The sequence below is a fragment of the Cricetulus griseus genome, chromosome 5 (genome assembly GCF_003668045.3).
Source record: "Cricetulus griseus strain 17A/GY chromosome 5, alternate assembly CriGri-PICRH-1.0, whole genome shotgun sequence".
Lineage (NCBI taxonomy): Eukaryota > Metazoa > Chordata > Mammalia > Rodentia > Cricetidae > Cricetulus > Cricetulus griseus.
The window spans coordinates 66857353-66884766 of NC_048598.1; the positions used below are offsets into that span (position 1 = coordinate 66857353).

Sequence of the window (27414 nt, forward strand, 5' to 3'; positions counted from 1 at the left end):
CAAACAAAGCCGGGGTCCACGGCTGTGATTTATTGCACTGGGAACCTCTAGAACAACCAAACAGCACATTTTCTTTCACTCCTGGCAAGTAATTAGCCTCTGTACTGCTAAAGGGCCTGTCAGCAGCCCTGTCAAGAAAAAGAAAAGCCAGCTACTCAGAAGCACGGGCCCCTCAGCATCGCTCATCATCTCCCTGACGCTTGAAGGCATGGTCCTTTCCGTCTGCTCTACTGTTTCTTCTGAGGAAGGCAGAATCGAGGTGCAACAGTGGGGTCATCACCACAAGCAATCCTGGACTGATGTGCTAGGGGAAGAAAAGAAAGGGCAGCCCCCACCAAGGGCCAAGCACTGCAGAATAATCATGGTCAGATGTGCTGTCAATCACCCCCGTTGGCCCTGGCAGCCACACTGAAAGGTTAGCTCCGGTTTACAAGGGTAGAGATACATAAATTTATAGAGATTAAATAATTCACCCAAGCCAGGCAGGCCCTGGAACCAGGACTGAATCCAGCTCTGCTAGCTCCTGACAGTCCATTGAGTGTTATCACAGGTTTTTTTCAGGTGGGTAAGGGTGCATGAGGATGGGATGGTGTGTGGCGCCATGCCAGGGTAGAGCAGATTATTATAAATGTAATTCTCTCCCATGCTTTCTCCAGTAACCACAGCAATTTTTTATTATCACATGGACACATGTTTAATGCAAGGTTTGTTGTATTAATGGAATATATGTTAAAAAAACAAAAAAAGACAAACCACTGGTAGTGTCCATGCCCAGAAAGCACCAGAGTTATAATTTTAGTCTATTTTCTTTAGGCAGGGATGCATTAGTTTTCCCATCAAAAACAAATAGGGAATGCTGGGGAGGAAGCAGGGAAAGGGGAACCTTTATACACTGATGGTGGGGGTGTAAATTAATTCACTCACTATGGAAATCAGTATACCAGTTCTTCAAATAAGTAACCCAGAGCTACCAAATGGCCATCTGTACCACACCTGAGCATATACCTTGTGATGGTTGGTGTTGACATGACACAATGTAGAATGACCTGGGAAGAGAGGCTCAAGGGAAAATTTTTAGATGAGGTTACCCCTGGAGTGTCTGGGGGATTATCCTAATTAAGGTAATTGAGGTAAGAAGATCCAGCCACTGTGTGTGGCGCATTCCCTAGACAGAGGATCCTAAACTCTAAGAATGGAAAAGGCAACTTGAGGCTGTAAGTACTCTATACATTGCTTTCAGCTCTTGGATGTGGATACGGTGTGACCAGTTGTTCCAAGTTCCTGCCTTGACTACCCTGCAGTGATGGCTGGTGACTGGAAACCATGGGCCAAATAAGCCCTTTCTCCCTTCAGTTGTTTTTGTCAGGTTATTTTATCAGAACAATGGGAACTGAAATGGAGAAGTATCTGAAAATCTCTAAGCCAACATACCACAGAGATGCCTGAACATCAATGTTTACTGCTAAACTATTGACAGTAGCTAAGTTATAGAACCACTGTAGGTGTCTATCATTTTTAATGTGTTATATGTATACAATAGGGTTTTATTCAGTTACAAAAAGAATGAAATGCTGTTGCTTGGAAAACGGATGAAACTGGAAATGGTCATACTAAGTGCAATAAGACAGACTCAGAAAGACAAATTCTGTATTCTTTAATTTCTCATTTATAAAATCTAGAATTTTATAGATACATTAAATAGGTACATATCTATCTATGTCATATATGTCATATGTATGATATATCTGTTAGTCATATATGATATATGACTAACAGGAGTAAGGTGGGAGAAAGGATACAAGAGAAATTATGGGGCTGAATATGATCAAAATGCATGATATAATCTAAAGAAATTGTCTTTATGAAACCCAACAATACGTACAATGAATTTATGACAATAAAACATGAAATTATTAATATTTGAGGAGATAGGTCTGCTGACTAGTATGATTTGATCATTCCATAACATATACCTGCATAAAAATATTACATTGTTCCTTAAAAAATGTATAGCAGTATTACCTGTTAATTATTTTTTAAAATAAATTGAGTAATTATTAAAAACTAGAATCAGACTGTAGAGTGTACCTTTTACAAGACTATTTACAATTACAATACTGTTTACTTAGTATTTAAAATACTAAGACTATTCTGATATGTGTGTACACATGCTCTGAAGAGATGATGTAACCTTGGCATTTTTATTCTTTAAAACCTATGATAAGGCTGAAGAGATGGCTCAGAGAGGAAAGTCCCTGCTACAAAGGCTTGAAGATCCACATTTGGAGCCACAGCACCCACATAAACAGTTGAGTGTAGTGACCTGTGCATTGTGAATTCGTGAAAACAAAGTACTAAAACAAGCTGCTACAAATTAATAAGGAAAAGATAAATAACCCAAGAGAAAAAACATAGACAAAAGCTATAAAAATGTATCACACAGAGGAGAGAACCCAGAGGGCCAATGAACATAAAAGACTGTCAACTTTATGAATAGTCAGGAAGCCACAGACAAACTGCCAGTGAAATGTGATTGCACATCCACCCAGCTGGCAATGAACCTGAAGACAGACAAGACTCAGGGCCACTGGGGATACAGTGATACGGAAGATGCCTTCTCTGCCAGTCTGCAGGGCACTCAGGCATCACCTCTTGGAGAAAAGTTTGACAGCAGTTGGTAGAAGAGAAATATCCACCTCCAGGTGTCTGTCCTACAATCCCTCACACAAGAACATGAGAGACCTCAATGAGATGATACGTGGTAGCACTGTCAGCAGTTATGAGAACTTTCTAACAGCTATCCTATGCAAGGCACCGACAGTCATAAACTGATGACATAGTCCTGCAATGGCAGACCCCAGAGCAGTTCAAATGACAGAAGAGACACGCCAGGCACCGGAATGCATACAAACGGAAACAAAAATGATATTATTGTAATGGTTAAAACTGACTGCCACATTGACAGGATCTAGGGTGACCAAGGGGAAAAGTCTTACTTTAACTGCCAACTTGACACAGATCAGAGTCACCTGAGAAAGGATTCTCAACTGAGGGATCACCCCAATCAGATTGGCTTGTGGGCGTGTCTGGGGGCTTGTCTAGGTGGGGCTCATTTGGATGGGAAGACCCACCTTAACTGTGGATGACTCCCTTCAGTGGGCTGGGGTCCTGAGCTGAACAAAAAGGGGAGAATGAGAGCTGAGCACCAGTGTTCATCTCTCTCTGCTTCCTGACTGTGGATGCCATGTGAGCAGCTGCCTCATGCTCCTGTTGCCATGCCTTCCACACCATCCTGGACTGCAGTCTCAAACTCTGAGCCAAAATAAAGTCTTCTTCCTTGAGTTTGTCCTTGTCAGGCATTTCATCACAGCAATGGAAAATCCTAATTTAATGAGATTGCAGAAAAAGAATGTTTTATTATAATATGAAGAGTAATTGATGCATAACATATTGCTATTATTGGTCTTTTATATAAATATATATAAAATATATATAATTTGAATTTTTGGAAACTTTAGCTGTGCTGTCAACTTTGGATAAAAGTATCCCAGTTTACCGTGTTGAGTTGACAAAGTATAGAAATTAACCGCCATATTGGTCTAGAAATGTTGAACTTAATTTTTTTCCATTTATACAGGGGTAACACACTGTATTAAATATGTAAAGTCTTATCTACATGGGTTTGATTACAAAAACTAATAAAGTATTCTCTAAATAAAAAATAATGTCAAGAGTATACATTATATATATGTATATATGTATGTATACATATAATATATGTGTACATCACATTTACAGGTAGCAAGTATATAAATGTGGGCTTTTATTTTTGTAAATGTTAATCATAACATCTAATTTTAAGCTTTATTCAATATAAGCAAAATTTTATATAATTATAAAATGCAAATATTATTATGCTAAATAAAAAGTTTAACTCAGGCATAATGAATTAACGTCTTTCAAGTTTGCATTTCACTTATATATTGATACTAATAAATGTGAAATACATACACAACAATAACAACATACCATAGGACTTGCCTCTAAGAGAAGGCTGGAGCTGGGAAGCATACAAAAAGAACTGTTTTATTTCTTTAAAAACATTTTTTGAGACAGCATCTCAGGTAACCCAGGATAGCTTTGAACTTCTGATCCTTCTGCCTCTACCTGTCTAAAGCTCATGTGTGTTTTTGAACAAGTGTGTTGGGGTGATGCACATATGTATTTGTGCAGGTGTGTTGGAGTGGTGGTATAAATGTGTATTTGTGTAAGTGTGTTGAGGCAGTGCACATACATGTGTGTTCATGAATATGAAGGCCAGTAGTCACCACTGGGTATCTTCCTCAGTCACACTCTCTAAACCTTACTTTCTGAGACAGAGGTCCTTTAAGCTCAAGAATTGAAAACTACCTTGGACAACACAGTGAGAGCATGTCTCAAAAAATAAAAATAAACACCATAATCATCACTATCTGTGTAGTAATTAAATAGGCATCATTTGTGATTTTTTATTTCTTAAATTTTTACAGAATAAAAAAATACATATTAATGCCTATAGTTTTCACCCTTTGAGAGAAGTGAGGGCTGGGTGACCTGTTTGCACCTTGGGGTCTAGTGGTGGGTCAGACAAAGAAAAACAGAAACCAGTGATTGTGGGGTGTGCTATGGCCAGGAGGGAAAGCTTTCAGAGCATCCTCAAACACAGAGGTGACTCTGGCACTTTCGGGAATGGGAAAGGTCAAAGCAAGTGATGAAGGGGGACCTTCTTAGACAATAAGAGATAATCCGAAATCTATTTCAATTTGACTTAGGAAAAATGTATCTATTCCCCCACTTCAATGCAGAATGTTCTGGTATTCTCAGAAGTCACACTACTGTCAAAATCCCAAATTGAGAGCTGACTGAGGAAGAGGTATTGAAGTGCCCAGTGCTCTGCCCCCTCATTCAGGAGGCCTCAGGATGGGCCCCAGAGAGAAGTTATAACCCTCAGGCAGAAACAGACCGGGGTCCTTCAACACCTCATCCCAGGACCCTCAAGGAACTCACTTTCCTTTCTAAGCAGCTGTTTCCACAATTGTGAAGTCAAGATGATAGACAGAATACCAACAGGGGAAAACCTACACTTGGAATCAAGATTCACCTAGTTTGTGCACACACATGCACAAGGATTCCCTGCAGGCCATCTGCCTCCCTGTTCCAGAAAATCATGTTAGCAACTGTCCCTGTGGTTCTTTCCAATAATTTGAAGTTAATGAATTAAAAGGGACTCAGGGGGTGACTCAGTCAATATAGCATTTGCTGTAAAAGCATGTAGGCACAAGTTTCTCTCCCCAGCATCCATGTTATAAAAAAAAAAGTCAAGCACTGTAGACCTTGGCACTAAAGAGGGTAGAGACAAGAGGAATCCTGGAACTTGCTGGCCAGCTAGTGTAACTGAATAGGTAATCTCCAGGTTCAGTGGCAGAACCCCTGTCACTAAAACATAAGGTGGAGAATTAAGTGAAGAAGATACTCAACACTGACCTCTTGCCTCTGGAAACACACACACACACACACACACACACACACTGCTGAGCAATAAGTGCTAGTGGTAAAACGAATTTGAATAAATTCACCGACCATAACTGTCTATAGAGGGAAGGGCAGGCTTCATTAAGCACAACTATATAGAAAATTACTCCTTTCTAGACATCATCCTCAAGTTTTTAAACTACCCTCTGCCTCAATTTCCTTTTGTATATATATATATATATATATATATATATATATATATATATATATATATCACCTTCCTTGTGGGAGAACAACCCTGCAAGTACTATGCTAGTTTAGCAATGGAAAGGTCCTGAATGCTGTCCTCAGAGCTTAAAGATATACAGATGAGTAGGTAGATGATAGGTAGATATAAATAACAGAGAGAGAGAGAGAGAGAGAGAGAGATAAAAGATATATAGTAGATGATATATGATAGAAGATGAATGGGTAGATGATAGAAGATGAATAGATAGAAGAAAAATAGATAGATAGATAGATAGATAGATGATAAATAGTAGATAATAAATGATAAGAAGATGAATGGATAGATGATAGAAGATGAATAGAAGATAGATAGATAGATAGATAGATAGATAGATAGATAGATAGATAGATAGAATAGGCAAATAAATAAAAGAGAGATATATGAGTGAAAATTAGGACTCTTGTTGGCAGCATCCATATGTTTAAGTGTGTGTATGGGTATTAATCTGTCTGTTTATGCCTGTATACAGGTGTTTATCTGTATAATTTGGCATTCATTTCTCCAAATGTTCTTGTCTGCCCAAGAGTACCTAGGGGGAAAAAAACCTAATGATTAGATTTATCAAGTGAAGTTTTCCAGCTGCCCCTCTGACTGGAGATAAGTGAGTGCTTGACACAATTTTCTGTTTTTTCAGCAATGGCGGTTTCAATATCCCCACAGCGACAGCACTGGGGTAGGGCTCTCTGTCGGTGTACTGGCACTGTTGAAACGTCTGGGTCTATGCTGTTATGCTATAAGATAGTTGTAGGTGTGTGTTTGGAGGTGTAAACACCTCAGGTGGCAAATCCATCTGCCATGCTCAGTTTCTGTGTCATTATCGGGTTTCAATAAGCACCACTGGAGCTAGACTCTGGCTTCCCTGGGTACTGGGGTACAATAGACCCCATAACCACTTTTAGCCTACTTCTCTAACACCTTTGTTATTGCTGTCTGTAGTTTTATTTGCCCAAGTTTTCCAGACTGGATAGTTATAGTTTTCTTTAGTTTTGATAAAAGATAAATTATATACAAAACTTTAGACTCACAAAGATAAGACAGACAATAAAATATTTTCTCTAATTTTGCCAAATACAAATGGATTGGATATTGCTATTGTAATTCTTACTTAATAACTCTTTTGTTGTAAATAATTTTACTATGTTAAGGTTTAAACCTTCCTTTTTAATTAAACAAAAATGGGGAGTTGCTATGAATTAAAATTGTTGTTAATAAAAAAATTAATTGGTCAATAGCAGGGCAAGAAGAGATTGGGCGAGACAGCCTGACGCAAAGAGAAGAATGGGAGGAGGAAGGGCAGAGTCAGAACGTTGCTGGGAGATTCAGAGAGAGTAAGATGGGCACATTGTACAGAGAAAAGGTACCAAGCCATGTAGCAAAGCATAGATAAGAATATGGGTGAATTTAATTTTAAGAGTTAGCTAGTAACAAGCCTGAGCTATTGACCTAATATTTGTAATAAATATAAAGCTTCTGAGTGTCTATTTGAGATTGGCTGTGGGACAAGAAAATTCTACCTACAGCCATGTAATTAATGTTTTCATTGAATGTGTTATTTGAACTCCTCTTGGGGACATGATACTCTGATAGGCATTGAAGAGCTAGAGGTGAATAATATTCTACTCCCTAGACACTTGAAGCTGGTAGGAAAAGACATCCAGGAAACCAAATAATCAGGATGCAGTGTGGTTAGTGCAGTAAAGAGAGACTGGCCGTTGTGTAGATTTTTCTTCCAAATGGAAACAGTCTGTTAAGATGTAGGAAATAAACACAACTTAAAGTCTCAGGAAGCTTCTAAATTGTATAAACGTCACAAGGTCCTGCTCTAAGGTTATATAAGCAGTAATGATTGCCAGGGAGAAGGAACTCTTGAACAGGTAAGCTCCATGCAACTCATGGCAGGAGCTCCAAGGATTCAGCTTTCATAGATCGTCACCCAGGCTACATGGGCTTTTGGTAATGGTAATGTCTTTGAGTCATCCTGGCTTCTGTAAAAAGAAAAATCCCTCATTCACACTCCTGTAAATAACTCCAATAACCTCACTGGTTCACTAAGCTAAACTTGTATGTACTCCTTACTTTGTTCTGTCATCAGTGCCCTATCTAGGTGAGCAGTTGTTTGTGTCTTTCCCAGGAAAAGTCCCAGCATATGTTTGAACTGGGGAGACCAAGGAGGGACAAATCAGCTTCCTGGTAGGTAGGTAAAAGTAGTAAGAAAATAGGTGATTCTGGAAAAAAAAATAATGTTGAATCAATTAGTCCATTTTCTGATGTAAACAACAAAACATTAAAGCTGTATAAGTCATGAAGAAAAGATCTCTGGTTTGTCACACTAGTCCAAGGCTAAGAGCTGCCTCTATAATGACCTTCATGGTCACAGAGTCCTGAGTCACTGCAGCATATAAGAAACAACATATGCCCTCCTCCTCTTTATAAGGCCACCAAGATTCAGTTATGGAGGCACGTCTCAGATGACTTTATGCACCCTCACCACCTCCTAAAGGTCCCCCTCTACACACCACAGCTGGAGCATCTCCTCTTTCTTAATAGATACATTAGTGAGTTTTGGAGAGGGCAGATGGCAGCTAACACATAGCAGATGCTCTGGGGCCCCAAAGGGTCCCTTTTGTCTCTTCCTTGCAGAAAACACCAGCCACACTCACAGAATCTCACTGGCATATTCCTTTGCTACTTAAGCAAGTCCCCAAAATAAAATAAATGCTAGGGCTTCTATTATCAGGAAAGAGCAACACATTAGCCTACAAATAGACTCAGCAGATTTATTTAAGATTAATTATTCACATGATCCATTTTCAGCAGGTAGAATAGAAATCTTAAAGGAACCACTTCCTAATTGAAAAACAGAGGGAAGGCTTGAGTTAGACACTATCTTAGGTTGGCTTCCCTGGGAGCTGAGATCAGGATTCATGTCTCAGTAACAGTGGGAAGCACACTCCCAGTAGAGAAGCGCAGGGAGCAGGATAGTTCTGGAGAGCTGCAGAAATATAGAGCAATTGGAGGAAGTTTCAGTTTACACTGGAGTTAGTCCCATCTGGAAGCAATAAGCTAAGAGACTGGAAAGATGGCTTAGTTGGTAAAGTGCTCACTATGCAAGCATAAGGTCCTGAGTTCAAGCCCCAGAATCTATGGCACATGACTGCATCCTAGCACTGGGGACAGGCAGAGGAAGATCTTGGGGATTGCTGACCATCCACTATAACTGGCAAACTCCAGGCCCAATGACAGACCATGTCACAAAGACAAGAAATCTAAGAGAGACACCAGATAATCAACCTGTGGCTCACACACACACACACACACACACACACACACACACACACACACACACACACTCACAGTGGTTCAGAACAACCTCCCCCATAATCAGGAATCTGTGACTGATGGGGAAACAGTGGTGATCTGAAGTGCGTAAGTACAAATGGATAGACAGAGCCCCTGAAGACCAGGGACCATGGTGGAGTCTGAGTCATGCAGGAGAGTCCCAGGCAGACAATGGGTGTGATATTTGGAAGTTAAAACTCTAAGGATATGCTAGGGTAGAATATTTGCCTAGCATTCACAAAGCTGTGACTTTTATCCCAGAACTGCAAAAGCTGGATATAGCAGTACCAACCTATAATCCAAACACTCAGATGACAGAGGTGGGAGGATCAGAAGTTCAAGATCATGCTCTGCTACACAGTGAATTTGAAGCCAGTCTGGACTACATGGTGAGACTCTGTCTTAAAAGGAGAGGGGGAAAGGAGGGGATGGGAGGAGAGAAAAGAGGAATAAATACATTAATTATGCTGGGCACCAAGTATGTAAATGCATGTGCACACATGTATGTGTGCTCAACCCTCACATCAACCTGAAAGATTCCTAAAGTCAGAAACTGATAGACCCCATCTTTTCTCCTCTGGTACTTTCTTCAAGGGAGTATGCCTCCCTGCTTGTTCCACAGCACCTTAGACCCTAGCAGTGGAAAATAGAGCCTTCCGAAACCTAATCTGCCTTGTTTTGACTGTAAACTGCAAAACCAGTACCTCCAATCCGGGTTACATGGGCCTACATCCTCCAACTGCCCCTGAGCATCACCCCTGCTTTAATCTCTAGGGATGCCCCAGTATCTACAGCACCAAACTTTCATGAAAGTTGCAGATATGGCAAAGTCTCACCTCCAGCTGCTGATAAATAGACCAGGCAGCCTAGATTTGTGCTAAAGAAATCACTGCCTGTGCCAGGAGGGATACCTTTGCCTTAGGGGAGGAAAAACTGAAACAAATGTACTGATCAACTCTTCAGAACTGTCTGGAGACAAACTCATACTCAAAAATGAATCCCCTAAATCAATAGGGGGTCCATAAAGTATGTGTTAATCTTTCACTATAACTCTGGATTTAACACAGCCTACAGACCAGAAAACGAAGTGCCATCTGAGAGATTACTCAGATCAAACTGTCCTGTAGGAATGTCTGTGGGATTCTCTTGATTGTCAATTGATGTAGCCTTTAGCCCACAGTGGGTGAAGCTATTCCCTGGACAGATGGGCCTCACTGTATAAGAAAGCTAGCTGAGGGTGGCGTGTTTAGTCCCAGCACTTCTGAGGCGGAGGCAGGGAGATCTCTGAGTCTGAGGCCAGCCTGGTCTACAAAGCAAGTCCCAGGACAATTAAGACTGTTGCCAGATAAACTCTGTCTCAAAAATCAAAAAAAAATGAAAAAAGAAAAAGAAAGCTAGCTGAACATGAACCTGTGATTGAGTGAGCCAGCAAGCAGCATTTCTCCATGGTTTCTGCTTCAAGATCCTGATTGAGTTGCTGCCTTGACTTCCCTCAGTAGTAGACTATGATCTGAAGCTGAAAGGCAAAATAATCACTTCCTCCCCTAAGCTGCTTTTGGTCAGTGTTTAATCACAGCACAGCAAAGCAAACTAGGAGGATATACTGCACCCATGCCTGTTGCTCTCTGAGTTAGAGAAATGTCCTTGCTTCTAAAGTAAGACATTATCCAGTCCTCAATTCAAATATGTTGTCAAGTTCAAAAACATGATCAGACTGTTCTCTGCTTGCATCTTCTTTGCTTTATTATACTTACAACTCCGCTGGATGTTTGGTTGCTGGCTAGAGTTTCTAGACCACAAAATCTCTAAAACAGGTATCAACTGGATACTTATAGAAAACTTTGGAAAAGCCTAATTATGTCTGGTTTCAGCTGTAACCAATCTCTGATCTTATATTCCAGGCAGACAATATTACATCTACAGCCCTGCTATTCTCTACAGACACACCCCCAGCCTTTTGACATTGTTACAGTGTTGTCATTGATAAAGTTTACACTCAAGAACCATGCAATTGAGTTACAAAAAAACAAAATCACAAAAAAGTCTCAGCAGTTGTTATTGTTAGCTGTTGTTTTATTTTATTTTATGGGTGCTTTGCCTGTATGTATGTATGTATGTATGTATGTATGTATGTATGTATGTATGTATCATCATGTACATGCCTGGTGACCAACAAAAAATAAGAAGCGGGTTTCAGATCTGCTGGAACTGAAGTCACAGATAGTTGTGAGTTGCCATATAAATACTCAGGATCAAAATAAAGACCACTGGGGAGTAGCCATTACTCTTAACCATTGAGCCATCTCTCCAGCTGGAATCTTATGTTGTAAATATATTTAATATTTTGTGTTTGGCTAAGCTCATAGCATAATGTAGACCACAAGCTTCCTTATAACTGAATTCATATTCTTTTGAGTATCTTTAATAATGATGCTCTTGTTTTGTGCAAATAAATATGTAAATAAACAGAAGCAAGATGTTTACAGAAAAGCAATTAAATGACAAATAAGAAAAGATTAATTGTGATGAGTGAATATAGGACCAAGATTAGCCTTGGTAGTAAAGAAATTGATACGACATTGTCTAACAGTTTCCTCTGAACTGAAATAGTCTTCCATCCTGGAGGGAGGATCTTAAAACTCAGGAAGTAAATAAATTCAGAAGTCTCAGACATCCGCTGAAAGTTATAACATCCAAAATGTCCCTCTTTCATCGAGGTTATAGAAGCAGTTAGTGCTGAGAAGAGGAGTCTCCAACCCATTGAGCTGCTTACACATTGTGCAGAAAGCTATAGTGATTCAGCTTCTTGAGTTGTCATTCATGCTAGGGTCGGCTTTCAGTGATGCAGATGCATTTGAGTCACCCATGCTCCTGGAAGTTACACCAAAAATGTCATTGGTTCACCAAGTTGTACTTTGGTGCAATTATTTCTGTAGTCTGTTGTCAGGTGCTCTGTTTGAGGTAAGTGGATATTTGTTCATGTCTTCCCATGAAAACTTTCACATAAGACACAAAGACTATACAAAACATTTACATAGCATCTCTAATAATAGCAAAAGAGTGCAGTCATTCTAAATGTCTTTCAACAGATGGATAGATAAACAAGATGTGTGTATATTGACATAATGGAATGAGTTTATCCCTTTCCTGGGATTTCTATCACTAGGGCCAATCTGAAGGTCATCATTCTTTAAACTCAGTAGAAGAGAGTTTCTGATCCTGTTTGCAAACACAGAGTAGTTCTTATATGTAAAACCAAACATCTTGCCACCAATGTCCTTAATATCTTCAGCTTCCATGTTAGGCATTCCTGCCACTGCTGCATTGGCTGAACTGAGTGGTCCCACAAATACAACATCTTGAGCATCTACCCCTTGCAAAAAACTACCACTCATGTGCCTCACATTCAGTAATAGTTTAGAGTGCCCCCTCCCTTCTGCTCAAAACTTCACCAACAGAATTTCTCAGTGCAAATAACTAAAAACTAAATTATAAGTATAAATCAACTTTTCTTGACATAATTAGTGGATTTGACATCAGAGAAAATCCACTTATTTCGTAGCTCATCTACCTCCTCACTTTGAACTTCCCACCTCCCCCTTCACCTTACACTAGGGAATAAAGATTCATGCAGTACAAGGTGAGAAAGGGTTTTGTTACTGTAGGACAATTAAACAGCTATCAAATTAGTTTTTAAATGACTTCAAGTATAATCTTGTCTCAAACTGGATTGGATTTCCCTAAGAAAATAAAGCTGAGGCTGGGAACATGGCTGAACTGGGAAAGTGTCTGCAAGACAAGCATGAGGACCTGAGTTCAGATCGTCAGCACCCACATAAAAGCTAGGTAAGGCAGCACTTATTTGTAATCTCAGTGATGGTGAGACAGGGACGTTCCTGGATCTCACTAGCAACCCCGTCAGTGAGCATCAGGTTTAGTGAAAAACTCTGTCTCACAAAGTAAAATGGAGGAGTAATCAAGGAATACATCCCATGTTGGCCTCCAAACTCTACACACACACTCATACACATGCACGGGCACCCCCATGAACATATATATACACCACACACACCCAAAAAAGAAAGCTGAGCATTTAAACCATAATGCCTAAGCCAAAATACATCATTAAAATCTGGGCTTTTTTTCTAGAGATTTTGGAAAAAATTCTTAGGAACTAAAATCACCAAGAATTTAAGTTGGTCTCAGCAGGACTCCTACTGTCAGGTGTGTCTTCAGGTTTGACTCTTTTCTTTGCTAGCTTTTTCATCTTGGCAGTTCATGTAATTTTCCTATACTGACTTATATATCTCAAAAATAGACAAGGTTGTGAGAAAACTAGGTGTCTGTCACCTAGTATCTTTATTCAACACCTACAGCTCAGATGAAAAGAATAGCCATATCCTGGTCCAACTTGGCCCACACTGTACACGGCATAAGCATCAGAGGCTGCTGCTCCATGGGTTCATTGTCACATGCTTTATTCACCAGCACTGCTGAGTCCATGACTGATGGAAAAACAGATGCCAAAAATAAGTAACTCCAGTACAGTAACCATTGTGTTGTGGAAGAAAATGGAAACTAATTCTACTGCCCACAATAGAATGCCAGGAGAAGGGAAAATGAAGGAGGTAAAACTGGGAAAGAAAGGGGACATCACAGCTTTTCCTTTATATTTCTTACTTCTCAGATGTTTGTATTCAGCTGCAGAGTAAACAGAAGAGTCAGCTGTTGAGTTGACATGTACTCTTCTCATTGAAAGTGACCTTGGTCACAGAGTCACCAGAGGCCCCCAAAATAAGAGTCTTGCCATTGCTCTTGGTTGTCCACCAGAACCAGATGGTAAGACCCTACTGTTGAAGATACTGCATACCTTGGTTGCAAGAAATAAAGAAAGGGAAAATAATCTAGAACTGAGATGGAAACTTCTTCCTTGGTTTTGGGGGTAGAAGATGCTATGCAGCCTGCTGGGGAGGAAAAGCATCAATAAAAAGTCTTACCAAGCTGTGACTCTTATTATGGTCAGTTGAATGAAAATAGACCCATAGACTCATGGGGAGTGGCATTATTAGAAGTGTGGTTTTGATGTAGAAAAAGGTGTAGTCTTATTAGAGGAAGTGTGTCTCTAGAGATGGGCTTTGAAGTTTCAGAAGCTCAAGCCGGATCTAGTATCACTCTTTTCCTGATGCCTGCCGGTCCACATGTAGCACTCTAAGCCCCTTCTCCAGAATCATGTCTGCCTGCATGCCACCATGTTTCCTGCCATGACTATAATGGACTAATTCTCTGAACCTGTAAGTCAACCCTGTAACGATAAATCTTTCTGCCAGCCACCCAATTTCTGCCCACCATGTGGGCAGCCAAAATAACACACAGAGACCTACATTAGGTACAAATGCTGCTGGTAAGTGACTAGTATTTCTTACTTCTAGCTCAGTCTTAATAATCAACCATAACTATTAACCTGTATATTTATAAACTTATTTTATTGAGGATGCTGGTGGCGCTCGTCCATTCTTCTCCGGATCACCTGGCAGCGACTCTCTACCTTTTCTACATTTCCCAGAATCCTCCTTCTCTCCTAGTCCTGCCTAACTTGCTCCCCTATTGACCAACAGTGCTTTATTTATCAACCAATAAGACAAACATACACGGAAGGACCTCCCCCATCATCTCCTTTTTTCTGTCTAAAAAAAAGAAGGGTTTTACCGTTAACATCATAAAATATATAACAAAACAGTTATCAAGTTAGAACTACATTTACAATATCTAGTCCATTAACTGTCATGACCCAGCATTTCTCAGCCTTAATCCATGAGGTTCAGCCTGAGTGGGTGTATGTGGACCTGGAATCTCCTAGCAACCTAGCAGCGATAAAGACCAAGCACAGGCATCTTGTCATCTTTAGAGAGCTCTCAGTTCCATGTTGTAGAACTAGAGTCATTTCTTTATTAGCCATCTTTTCTGCTGTTTCTTAACCATCCTGCCATGATCATGAGGGAACCATTTCTCTCTTTGTTCCCTCTCTGCTCTCTGGTCACTCACCCCTAACTCCTAACCTTCAGTCCTTACAAGTTACTTACACACCTCTGCTCTCCCTGCCAACGTGAGGGGCTATTCAGATGCTTAGGTGCATAGAGATGCAAATTAGGAGGCATATTACCCTGAGGCCATGATAAACAATAGTAGCCCTACTGGCATTAACAATACAATAGCTTTCCGGTGCTCCATGTTTAGTGAAACCAAAGGCAGTATCTCAAAATATTCCATAGCGGAAATATTTTGGTCCCCCACAATTAACATTTAGCAATATTTAAAGAAAACATTCTTTCATCCATCCTATCTTTGTGAGTCTAAGGTCTTATATGTAACTTATTTTTTATAATAACTAAAGAAAACTATAACCATAACTATCTGTCTTCAACTTCATCAAATACAGAAGGATAATATATGAACTCCAGAACTGACAGAGACATCTCGCTACCTGGACAGTCACCCAAAGTTCTTCTGTGATGTTGGGGCATCCATCTTCACCCTATAGGCCACAGTGTGTCTGGCACACTTCTCAGTGAAGCAGTAAATTTTAAACTGTCTATCTGTAACAAAATCCACCTGACCCTGTCTCCTAGAGCTGGGATGGAAAATGGTACCACACCTAGCTTATTATTATTTTTTAACATAGATCCTAGGATTGAACCCAGATCCCCATGCTTGCAAGGCAAGTAGTTTACTGTCTTAACCATGACTACAACTATGATTTATGTCCTGAGATCAAGAATGGAGTCTCAGACCTTCATCTTCTGAAGCACTAAGTGTGGTACACCATGGTACACCATGAAGGTAATGGGCAATCAAAAAGGAGTACTGGGGACATAATTTTGTTCTAGCAATAGACCTCACCACCTATTATGATAATTAATCTTGCTTGTCAACCAACTAAGAGACATACCTTTGGGTGGGTCTGTGAGGGAAGACTAACAGAGAGAAGACCCTTCCCTAGAGTGTGTGATACTTCCCTTTGGTAGTCCATACATAAAGAGGTTCCAGGGAAATCAGTGCTGCTTTGCCTGCCTGCCTCCACATCTTGCTTTTTAGTATGTTTATCCTATTGTTGCAGGTGCCTCCACTGCTGCCCATCTTTGACACAGGAATTTAAGTTTCTTTGGCCTTCCAATAGGGACTAAAGACTAATGGCTCTCCAGGAACCCTCTAGGGCTTCAATATCTGATTGACATCCCTGACATATCCAGTCTTGTGGACTTAGCATCTACTGGACTCTTCTGTTTGTTGGTGGCCATTGTTGAATTAGCCAGCCTTTACTGTAATCTAATCTAATAATCTAATATATATATATATATATATATATATATATATATATATAATCAGTTCCGTTCCTCTAGAGAACTCTGGCTGTTTTCCAAGTGCCAAGTCTGCTACAGCCTGCAAAAGTAAAGTGAGTGGATGCACAGAATCCACTGTGCTTGTCTTAGCAGAGAAAGGGCAGGTTTGGGCTAACATATGTGAGCCACTCACCTTAATTTAAAGGGGTGTTTCAGTTCACTGGGGAATGATTTCTCTGTGTTCCATGAGTGGATTTTCATATTATGCTGCATCCTACAAAGCTCACAGCCCTTTTGAGGAGGCACTAGATCATTATTGCTATATTTGCATTGTCCTGGTGAGAGAACTTTGAAATTCATTTGTGACTGAACTACAGATTATGCAGCCGAAACCTCCCAAACTCTGTTCTTGATACCTTCCTGATTTCCAGGGAGGTTGAAGGACATGATTCTTGGAGTAAAGTCAATGCACTTGATACATTTGTGTCTTGACTTCCAATTCTTTCACATATAAGACAAGTAACTTTGTGCATTAACTTAAGTCTCCTGGAGCCCAGTTTCTTCATTTGTAAACAAGAGTAAGTTACTAAGATTTTGAGAATTTGATGGTGTTCTTGTGCCACTTCTGTTGTGATAAAATACCCTGTAAAAATGCAACATAGGAGAATAAAAAGTATATTAGACTTATAATTCCATCATTTTGGATAAATCAAGACAGGGACACAAGGACCTCGTTACATCAGATAGTGAAGAGAAGAGGCATTAAGCACACTGTTGCTTAATGGCTGTTTGCTAGCACCCAGCTAGCTTTCTTCACCCTTATGCATGCCAAGGCCCAGACCATGAAATGGTGCCATCCACATTCATGGTAGGTCTTCCCACATCATCTAATAGCAAGACAATTCCCCACACTCGTGCTCACAGGCTGACCTGCTCAAGATAGTTCCTCAATTGCGATGCTCTTCCCAGGTGGTTTTAGGTTATGCAAATCAACAGTTAAAAGCAGCCAGTACAGATGAAAAATGCATACCTATGTACATTTAAGCCCATACATGTACACATGGTTAAGTATGGTAGAAATCATTATTATGGCATCAAGAAAACAAGGAAGCTACCCAGAGTTGTTGTTGTTAGAGTGTGCATGTGAGTATATCTAACTATGTAGCCCAAGTGTGTCTTAACTTATAATCTTCTTGCCTCAGTCATTTTTTAAGTAATTAAGTTTATTCTTAGACATTTTCCTGTATGTATAAAATATATTCAAATTACTTTCATTTCCTTCCTCTGTAAATCCCTTCTTCCACAAACCCCTTCCCATGTCCATACCTTTTTGTTTTGTATCCATTGGAGCCCAGTAGGCACATTAGTAGAAACATAACTGCTGACAAGGACTCCTGTCTTAGGATTTTATTGCTGTGAGATGAGAGTTCTACATTTAGATTGGCAGGCATCAGGAAGTGAATGGTACACTAGACCTGACTTGAACAATTGGGTCCTCAAAACCCCCACACCTGTGATGCATTTCCTCCAAAAAAAGAAAGCTACATCTACTCCAAGGCCACACCTCTTAATAGTGCCACTCCCTGTAGACCTATGAGGGCCATTTTTATCCAAATCATTACAACACCCTTTATCCAAGAATCAGTAAGTAGCCTGTAGTTCAGCATGGAAGGAGAGGGCCTCATAAGTCCTTCCATAATCTCTAACTAATTGTCATCAGAGTCACTCTTGTGGTGCAAGTAACCACTGATGTGGTGAGTTCAATATGTGATACTGTGCCATCACATGAAGATAGAATTTTGCATCCCTTTTCTCTATTATCTAGCTTTTAGAGTATTCTACTTCTTCCATGATGTTCTCTGAGCCTCAGAGATGGTGTTGTAAATGTCATGTTTAGGGCTGTGCATTCTCTCATACTCAACACCTTGAACAGCTGAGATTCTCTGAATTTACCTCTTTTCATGGCAGTCTACAAGTAGCATTTGTCTGTGGGTATTAAATATAGATAATTAGAAAATAGCTTGACTATTTAACAAAAAGCAGTAAATTCTCTCTTTAAGGCCCAAGACATCACCAGTCAAATGTTTTGACTAAATTTACTGAGACATGCGTGGATTCTTTCTAAATGAGTAGGACTTAAATCCAACCAAATCAGTTGGTTACCTCTACAACCTTGTGCCAGTATTGCACAAATGGGCACATCTTGCTTGGCATGTTTGAATTGACATTTATAAGTGTCTTAGATAGTGTTTTATTACTGTGAATAGATGCCATGACAATGGCAACTCCTATAAGGCAGTGGCAGTGACCATATCTCCATGCGAGCAGCCTGCTGCTTGATGGCAGCATAGACCAAGGCAGTGAGCACAGCTCTCAGTCTGGCAGTAAATGTACCCCAGCTAAAAAGATAGCAGCTAAAAAAAAAAGCCACAGTCGCTTTAACTTTAGCAATGTTGTTTAGCAGATAAAAGACTACGTGGCCAGAAAAAGATAAAGATTTACAGTAAAGACAAATTCAGATGAAGAAAAACCTCTAAAGGTTTACACTGTGTTTAAAAATATATGAAGGCTTGTGAGAGAAAAAGAAACAGGAGGAAATAGAGTGGCTGGGTGTGGTGGCACATGACTTTAATCCCAGCACTCGGGAGGCAGAGGCAAGCAGATCTCTGTGACTTCAAGGCCAGGTGTTGGTAGCACAAGCCTTTAATCTCAGCACTCTATAAACAGAGGCAGGCAGATTTCCACAGAGAAACCCTGTCTTATAAAAGGAAAAAATAAAAGTAAAATGTAGAGGCAGCTGTAGCCACGCCTACTTGTGGTCTGGGGACGAAGGGTGACTGCGTTTTCGTTTTCGGTTTCTCTTTTGGGTTTGCATACAGACTGCTGCCATGCCAGCTGGCTAGGTCACTCTGTAAGTAAGGCTTTTCCCTATTAAATACCCTTATATTTCTACCTGACTCCATATTGGTAATTTCCCACAATATCTGGTGTCAGAAGCAGGATATTGGAAACCTACACCCCATTTGGGACAGGCTGTGGGTTCCATCGGGCCCGCTGCCTAGGCCCGGAAAGCGCCCTCTCTCCACAGGCGTTCCCGGCTAGCAGCCGACCCGCTGCAGCTGAGCTGCTCAGAACCATCAACCCAGCTCAGAGAGTTTCTAGCTGCCTAGAGTCAAGGTAGGCCTCAGCTTTCAGCAGAGGCTTCCCCTGGCTGCTGCTGCGGGAAAGCCACATCTGTTTCAGTGGTTGCGGCCTCAAGGTCGTATACTTTCTAAGATGAGTGCAGCCACTTTTGTGACCTCTCTCCACTGCTGACCGACTGCTGCCAAACGCCTCGGACTAACTGAACGCCTGTGCTACCTGCTGGTCAAATATATTTACTGCATCTGGAGGAGAAATCAGGTAAAATTATGGTGGAATATTTATCATTTGCTAAAACTGGTAATATTTTTGCTTATTATGTGAATTCACTGTTTGAGGAGGATGCTAATCTGCCAATTACCGGCCTATATGCCGTAATGGCAGTTAGCTTGCTGGTACAAATAGTATTACTAGCCAGAGGACTCAGGAATAGGGATAAGGATAACCTCACCACCTACTTACAGGAAATAACAGCTTTACAGCTTTACACAGTGAGGTTTTGGAGAACAGATTAGGTCAGACCACAATTGTGCAACAAGTGGAACAGAAATTGGATGATAAGCTTGGCTCTATGTCCAATACACTAAAGACAGAGCTGTCTGATGAGATGCAGCGTATTTATGATAAGATAAACAGAGAAATCCTCCATGTCTGAGGCCTTAGAGGCTAGGCAGTCAAAAGGCCATGACCAGCTAAAGAATATCTGTAGCCAGCTAGAAACTCAGATAGGCAATTTACTCATCAACTAGATGCAACAGTGCAAAATACCCAGCATAGGTTTGAAGAATTGGACAATGCCATTCAATCAGTTATTGAAGCATCCAAGGTAGCAGATCAGAAATTTGAGTCTAGATTTAAATGTTTGGAAGATAATTTACAGTACAGGGCTGACAGATTACATAGGTCCATACGGTCGATTGCTAAGGACTCAAAAATCAACAAATCATGACCTTGAATCTAGACTGCAATACCTAGAAGGCAGTTTCCATGCCATCCAGATGCTGCCTAAGGATGATCGTATTAAAGACCTAGAAAAACATGTAGATGAGCAGTTAGAGCAATTTACAGATTCACTAACGTGCTTGGAATCTTTTATGATTAAGGAGATTGAAACTTTTCAAAAGGATATCATTGCTAGGCTTAAAGATCATTGGGATGCCTCAGAAGCAGAATCACTCCAATCCCAGGCACCTACTCCACCTAGGTATCATGACTATTCTTCTAAGGTTGTTACTCGTACACCATTAATGTACCCAGCTACCATGGTAGAAAAGCCAGCTTCTAAGAAACACCCTCATGGACGGATGGCTTATGAATGGCAACCTATACAGCTAAAGGATCTTAAGAATATTAAAGAATCAGTTGTCTCATATGGTCTCCATAGCCCATACGTAAAACAGATATTACATTCATAGACAACCTTTAACAGGATGACACCCACAGATTGGGAACGATTGGTAGCAGCTGTACTTGAGAATTCATGCCAAATCCAGTGGAAGGCATTAGTAAGGGAAGAGGCAAAGCTCCTTGAGCGTCAGGACATAAAGGAAAGTTTTAAAGCCCCTCTAGATAAGCTTCTTGGTCAGGGTATTTATGCTGACCCACAGGTTCAGGCTGAATATGATGACGATATACTGTCTCTATGCAGGAAAGCAGCATTAAATGCCTGGGATAAGGTTCGTGAGCCAGGAGAACACCTAGAAGCTTATACCAAAATAGAACAGGGACCTACAGAACAGTTCCAGGACTTCTTACAAAGGTTAACTAGGGCAATAGAATTACAGGTAACAGATCCAAAAACAAGACAATCAATTATATATACTATAACTTATAAGAATGCAAACCCAATATGCAAAAGAATACTTTTGCCTTTAAAGATCAGATCAGCTCCGCTAGAAGAATGGGTTTGTATGCAGCCAACATTGACTATAATGTACAAGATACTGGTGCTTGGGTAGGAGAAGCCATCTCCAAAGGTTTAAAACGGCAACAGGAAATTAAAAGTTCTAGAGGTGAGGATGTAAGGGCTTGGCAAGGAGAAGCACCTTACAGAGGTCAACATAGATACCAAGAGGCTAGAGGTTACTACAACTATAAACCAGAACCTTGGGTAGGAAGAGCCTTCCCCTGGAGACCACGAAGGCTCCAGGAACCTAGATGTTTCAACTGTGGTAAAATGGGATATACTAAGAGAAATTGTAGACAAATAAATTCTAACAATGCCTCATATGGAAGGCCACTGCCTTCTAGATTGTATAGAAGATATGGTAAGGGTAGACGCTGGACCAATGAATGTAGATCGACCAGGGACATACAAGGAAACCCCTTAAGGTCGGGAAACCCCGAGGGGGGACTCAAGAAGGCCCCCACATCGAGAAAGGTCAGATCATTCCCAGTAGCAGTGGGAGACAATCTCTCACAGGAACAATAGATACTTCTTTGCCTATTATGAAAAATGATACTGCTCTAGATGGTAGTTTAAATAATGATAAAGAATCAAGTATAAATGGACAAAATGAGAAACGCATGTTTTGGCAAGCTTCTATTAATGATAAAAGGCCTCAGTTAAAAATAAAAATTAAAAGCCACGTAAAGATGGAAAATGCACAGAGTCTAGAAACTATATGCTATAGCGTTGTCTTTAAATTGTTTGATTGCTGAGGAAAGAGCTACAGCTGCCACAATACATTTGGTTATCAATGCTGCTAAATTGATCCAACTTATATATTTTTAAAATGCTTTGATTTCTAAGTTTGAATATAAGGACAGGTTACTGGGGAAAGGAGTTTTTGCTTGTGTTTCCACAGAAAATGGAAAGCTATGGATTCCTTCCAGACTAATATGGTTTGATCAAGCAAGACCCCCTGAAGCAGTGGCCCAACTGATCCTACATCCAAAACAGCTGAGATGATGCAGTCATAGACCACTACAGCCAGGATTTCTGGTTTTTTTTCAGGATCCCCATGACATCACCCCCAACCAGCAGGAATCGATTTGGAATGAACAACACTCAAATTCCCAAATATTGTTTATAAATGTTTGTTTTCATTTAAATGGGGTTGGTTATAAATGGTAATGATCACAGTCAATCTCTTTTTAAAGGAGAAAGGGGAAATAGGATATAGGAATGAATACTTTGCATTAGTATGGATTTTCATTTATTCATGCAAATTTAAGGTTATTTTTGTAATATGTAAATTCCTCCTCTTGTTTACATATTGTGTTTATACAGGTCTTTTAAAATGTAATGCATAATTAAATTCAGATTATATAGTAATCTGTAATAGTCAAAATTTAAGTTAGTTAGGTTTTCTAGATATACAAAGATGTATTTTAGATGGATAGATATTCTTCAAACCTTTCAAAGACCTACTGCATATGGCATTTAAATGGTTTAGGGTTTTTTCATGATAGTGAGACACAACTTCTCCTGGGAACACTCACCAATTACATCTGAGAGGAAGATGGGCATCAAAAAAAAATCATTATGCAGTTTGCTTTCAATATGGTGAGACTAGCCATTTGGGTAAGAAACCCCTCTTGCCTGGACTGTTTTGACTATTGCTGTATAAACTGGAAATGCAGGACCTACAGGAAAGTGACTGCTAAACTTACAGTCCTAAAGGGTTCCTGCCTCATGGAAGAAGTCTGCCAGCCATTCCACAGGACACATAGAAAGATGACTGGCCTACTTGGTAAGTTCCAGGCCAGTGAGAGACCCTGTCTCAGAAATGCAGGTGGACGGACACTGAAACAATGACAATTGAGTATGTCCTCTGGATGCGTGCATACACACAGACAGACTTGCACACACTCATGAATACAAAGAGAGGGAAAGTCAGAGAGAGAGAGAGAATATGAGAGAGAGAGAAAATATGAGACAGAGAGAGAATATGAGAGAGAGAGAAAGAAGAGGAAACATAAAGAGTACAATCCATGAGACTCAGTGGCAGAATGGAGACAGATAGAGACACCAACAGAACACCAGCTAGGGTCGGAAAGCAGATGTGATGTGGTGGAAGACATTTACGTTTACAAATTTACATTTGTAAATTTGGATGGCCAACAAAGATGTTAAGGACTCCAGGTTCTTCTCTGCATCCCAAGAGCCTTGCAGGCATCTGACAACAGAGGATGTTCTTGGGGAGAAGGAATGGTGGGTTAAAAAAAGAAATAGAATTTCATAAATAAGACCTTCGCTGCTGAAAACAGAGCTTGGAAGACATGGAGCAAATGTTTGGCAGCCTGTGATCTAGGGAACAGCCAAGCAGGCTGACAGCCCTTAATGGACCTTTCTAGGACCCAAATTTACATGTCTTTGAAAAAATTGTTTTGGCAGGGGAATAACTTCCTTACTTGGAAGAAAGTTTTCCATGCAAATATTAAATTGTTTTTGTAAAAACATGAGCTTTGAGTGGGAAGATGATTCATCCAGTGAAGTTACTTGAACTGTAACCATGAAAACTTGAGTTCTACCCATGCAAAAAGCCAAACATGATGGCACACATTTATAACTCCAGATCTAGGGAGGCCTTGCGAAGTGTATCCCTCAAGCTCACCGGCAATCCAGCCAGGCCTGCTTGGAGAATCCAAGATATCAATGAGAAGCACTGTGCCAAGAACCAAGATGGCTGCTTCTTAAAGAATGACACCCAAGGTTGGCTTCTGGCCCTTTCATGCATATGCACACATTATACATGCACCTGCACAATAATAAATAAATAAATAAATAAATAAATAAATAAATAAATGCACCTGCACAATAATAAAAACTAAATAAATAAATAAATAAATTTTCACAGGACTAACCATAGCAGGGATCAATAATTCTTAGTTCTTCCATTGTTTTACCAATAATTAATTTTATTTGTATTTCAAGTCAGTCAAAAGTTTTCCCCAGGACCTGGATCAGAGAACTGTCATATGTATTAGAGAGCTCATCTCAACATGTTTGCCTGTTTTGTGCTATTTAAACAAAGCCTGAGATGGGGTAGTTTCATAAAGAATAGAGAGTCATTATTATAACTTTGGTGACTTCGAAGTCCAAAGTCAAGGGCTTGCCTTTGCCGAAGGCCTCCTTGATCATCATTCTGTAAATGGAAGAGTAGAGAGCAGGAGAATGTTTACAAGAGGGAGTGGAAGAGGAACCCATGCCCATGGTAAGGACCTCAGTCCTGCTATAATAGTACTAAGCTACTGAGGTCTCTGCAGTAGGTAAATTAGCATGCAGGCATTCCACTCTCCAACATCTTTGCTCTAAGAACTAGTTGGCTTTCCAAATGATGAACTGCAGTGACATGTTCAAATCACAGCCCAATGTAACAACAGGGAATACACCTGAACTCTTTGGTCTACACATTATACTACCCTATCCCTCTGGAACTGTAGATAACCACACATGTGAAGCTAAGGAAAGAAAAACTACCCAGAGAAAGTAGCCCATTCAGCTGTCTTGTGTGTTTAGAGAAAAATCACATTTTCTTCTTTAATGATAATGCAAAAATTAGGACCAGGGAGATGGTTCTGTTGATAAAGTTCTTACTTTAAAAGTACTTCTGTCCCTAGAACTCAGGTGATGACACACATTTATAACCTCAGCTCTGGGAAATCAGAGACAGTGAGAGACTCCATCTCAAAAAAAAAAAAAAAAAAGCAGAAAGAAACTAAGAAACACCACCTCTGGCCTCTGTAAACATGTGGACAAATGTACTTGTGCACACACGAGCACACACACACACACACACAAAAGCATACAGACACATACAGACATCCAAATTCCAAATTTAAATAAATAAATAAATAACATCAAAATTTTAATAAACATTTTGTCCAAATACAATCAGGTTATTATTAAGAAGGTAACCATTCCAGTGAACAAAATAAAATATATTATAGGTTCTTTTCAGTCAATATCTATTGTTTAGATAGAGATTAGCAATCTTCTGTAAAATAAATATCAAATAGTAAATATTCTAGCTTTTATGGGCACAGCTTCTGTCACAGGTACTCAAGTTTGTCACTGTGGTGTGAAACAATTATAAACAGGACCTAAACAAGAGGCTAGCATGTGCTGCAATATGACTGGATTTTGTATAGCACACATGTCAGGAAAAAAATCTGTCTTCATAGACCCCCTAGAACACCTTTAAATGGTTGCAGAAAGCAATTTTAGCTCTCATGGGTGCACAAAAGAGGTACTTAATAGCATTTGGATGTGGTATTTTGTTTGCCAAATCTGACCTACTCATGGACTTTAACAGAATCCCTAGAGTTCTCTTGTCCAGTCCTTATAGAGAGTGCACCAGAAATGGCGTGTTCACCTGTTCATGATCAATGCAAATTCTCAGATCAACATCAAAGAGTGTGGTTATTGGTGACTCAGAAAAGGGGAAGAAAGAAAGAGAGAGGGGAGAGATGGAGGAAAGAAAGGAAGAAAAAGAGATGAGAGTAGGGAAGGAAGGAGAAGAGAGGGAGGAAAGAAGGGGGAGGAAGGGAGGGAAGGAGAGAAAGAGAGAGGAAGGGAGGGAGAAACTGGGAATAGCACAGGCTTTTTAAACCTGAAAGCCAATCCCCAGTGACACACATCCTCCAACTACAAGAAATAAACCTCAACTTCAAAGACAGATATTACCTCTGAGTAAAGGGTTGAGATAAGAAATTCCAATCAAATGGACACAAGAAACAAGCTGGGGTAGCTATCCTAGTATCTAACAAGTTAGACTTCAAACTAAAATCAATCAAAAGGGATGAAGAAGGTCATTTCATATTCATCACAGGAAAAATCCATCAGGAAGAAATCTCAATTCTAAACATCTATGCCCCAAATATAAAGGTACCAGCATTCGTAAAAGAAACATTATTAAAACTCAAACCACAAATAACACCCCACTCTCACCACTGGACAGGACCAACAGACAGAAGCTTAACAAAGAGACAAAGGAACTAACAGAAGTTATGACCCAGTTGGGATTAATAGACATCTATAGAACTTTCCATCCAAACACAAAAGAATATACCTTCTTCTCAGCATCACATGGAACCTTCTCTAAAATTGACCACATACGTGGCAACACAGCAAACCTCAACAGGAACAAAAAATTAGAATAATTCCCTATGTCTTATCATACCACCATGCTTTAAAGTTAGAATTCAAAAACAACACAAATTGCAGAAAACCTACCAACTCATGGAAATTGAACAACACGCAACTGCACCATTCCTGGGTCAAGAAAGAAATAAAGAAAGAAATTAAAGACTTCCTAGAATTCAATGAAAATGAAGACACAACATACCCAAACTTATGGGACACTTTGAAAGCAGTACTAAGAGGAAAGTTCATAGCTCTAAGTGCTCACATGAAGAAACTAGAGAAAAGCCACACCAGAGAGCTGACATCACAGCTGAAAGCTCTAGAACAAATGGAAGCAAATTCACCCCAGAGGAGTAGATGCCAGGAAATAATCAAACTGAGGGCACAAATCAATAAAGTCAAAACAAAGAAAACAATTCAAAGAATCAACATAATAAAGAGTTGGTTCTTCAAGAAAATCAACAAGATAGACAAACTTTCATCCAAACTAACCAAAAGGCAAAAAGAGAACATGCAAATTATCAAAATCAGAAATGAAAAGGGGGACATAACAATGGACACTGAGGAAATCCAGAGAATCTTTAGGTCATACTTTGAAAACCTGTACTCGACAAAATTGGAAAATTTAAAGGAAATGGACAATTTTCTGGACAGATATCACTTACCAAAATTGAATGAAGAGCAGATAAGCAGCTTAAACAGACCTA

At 39.9% G+C, this 27414-nt stretch overlaps 1 long non-coding RNA gene across 1 annotated transcript in view; it reads right to left on the reverse strand.

Moving 5' to 3' along the window:
* Positions 1 to 1633: 1633 nt before the first annotated feature.
* The window catches only part of LOC103159433, a 152861-nt gene continuing 127080 nt past the window's right edge, over positions 1634 to 27414 (reverse strand). The window contains exon 4 of the long non-coding RNA XR_003485756.2: positions 1634 to 3382. This is a non-coding gene — a long non-coding RNA (uncharacterized LOC103159433). The remainder of the gene's footprint in view (positions 3383 to 27414) is intronic.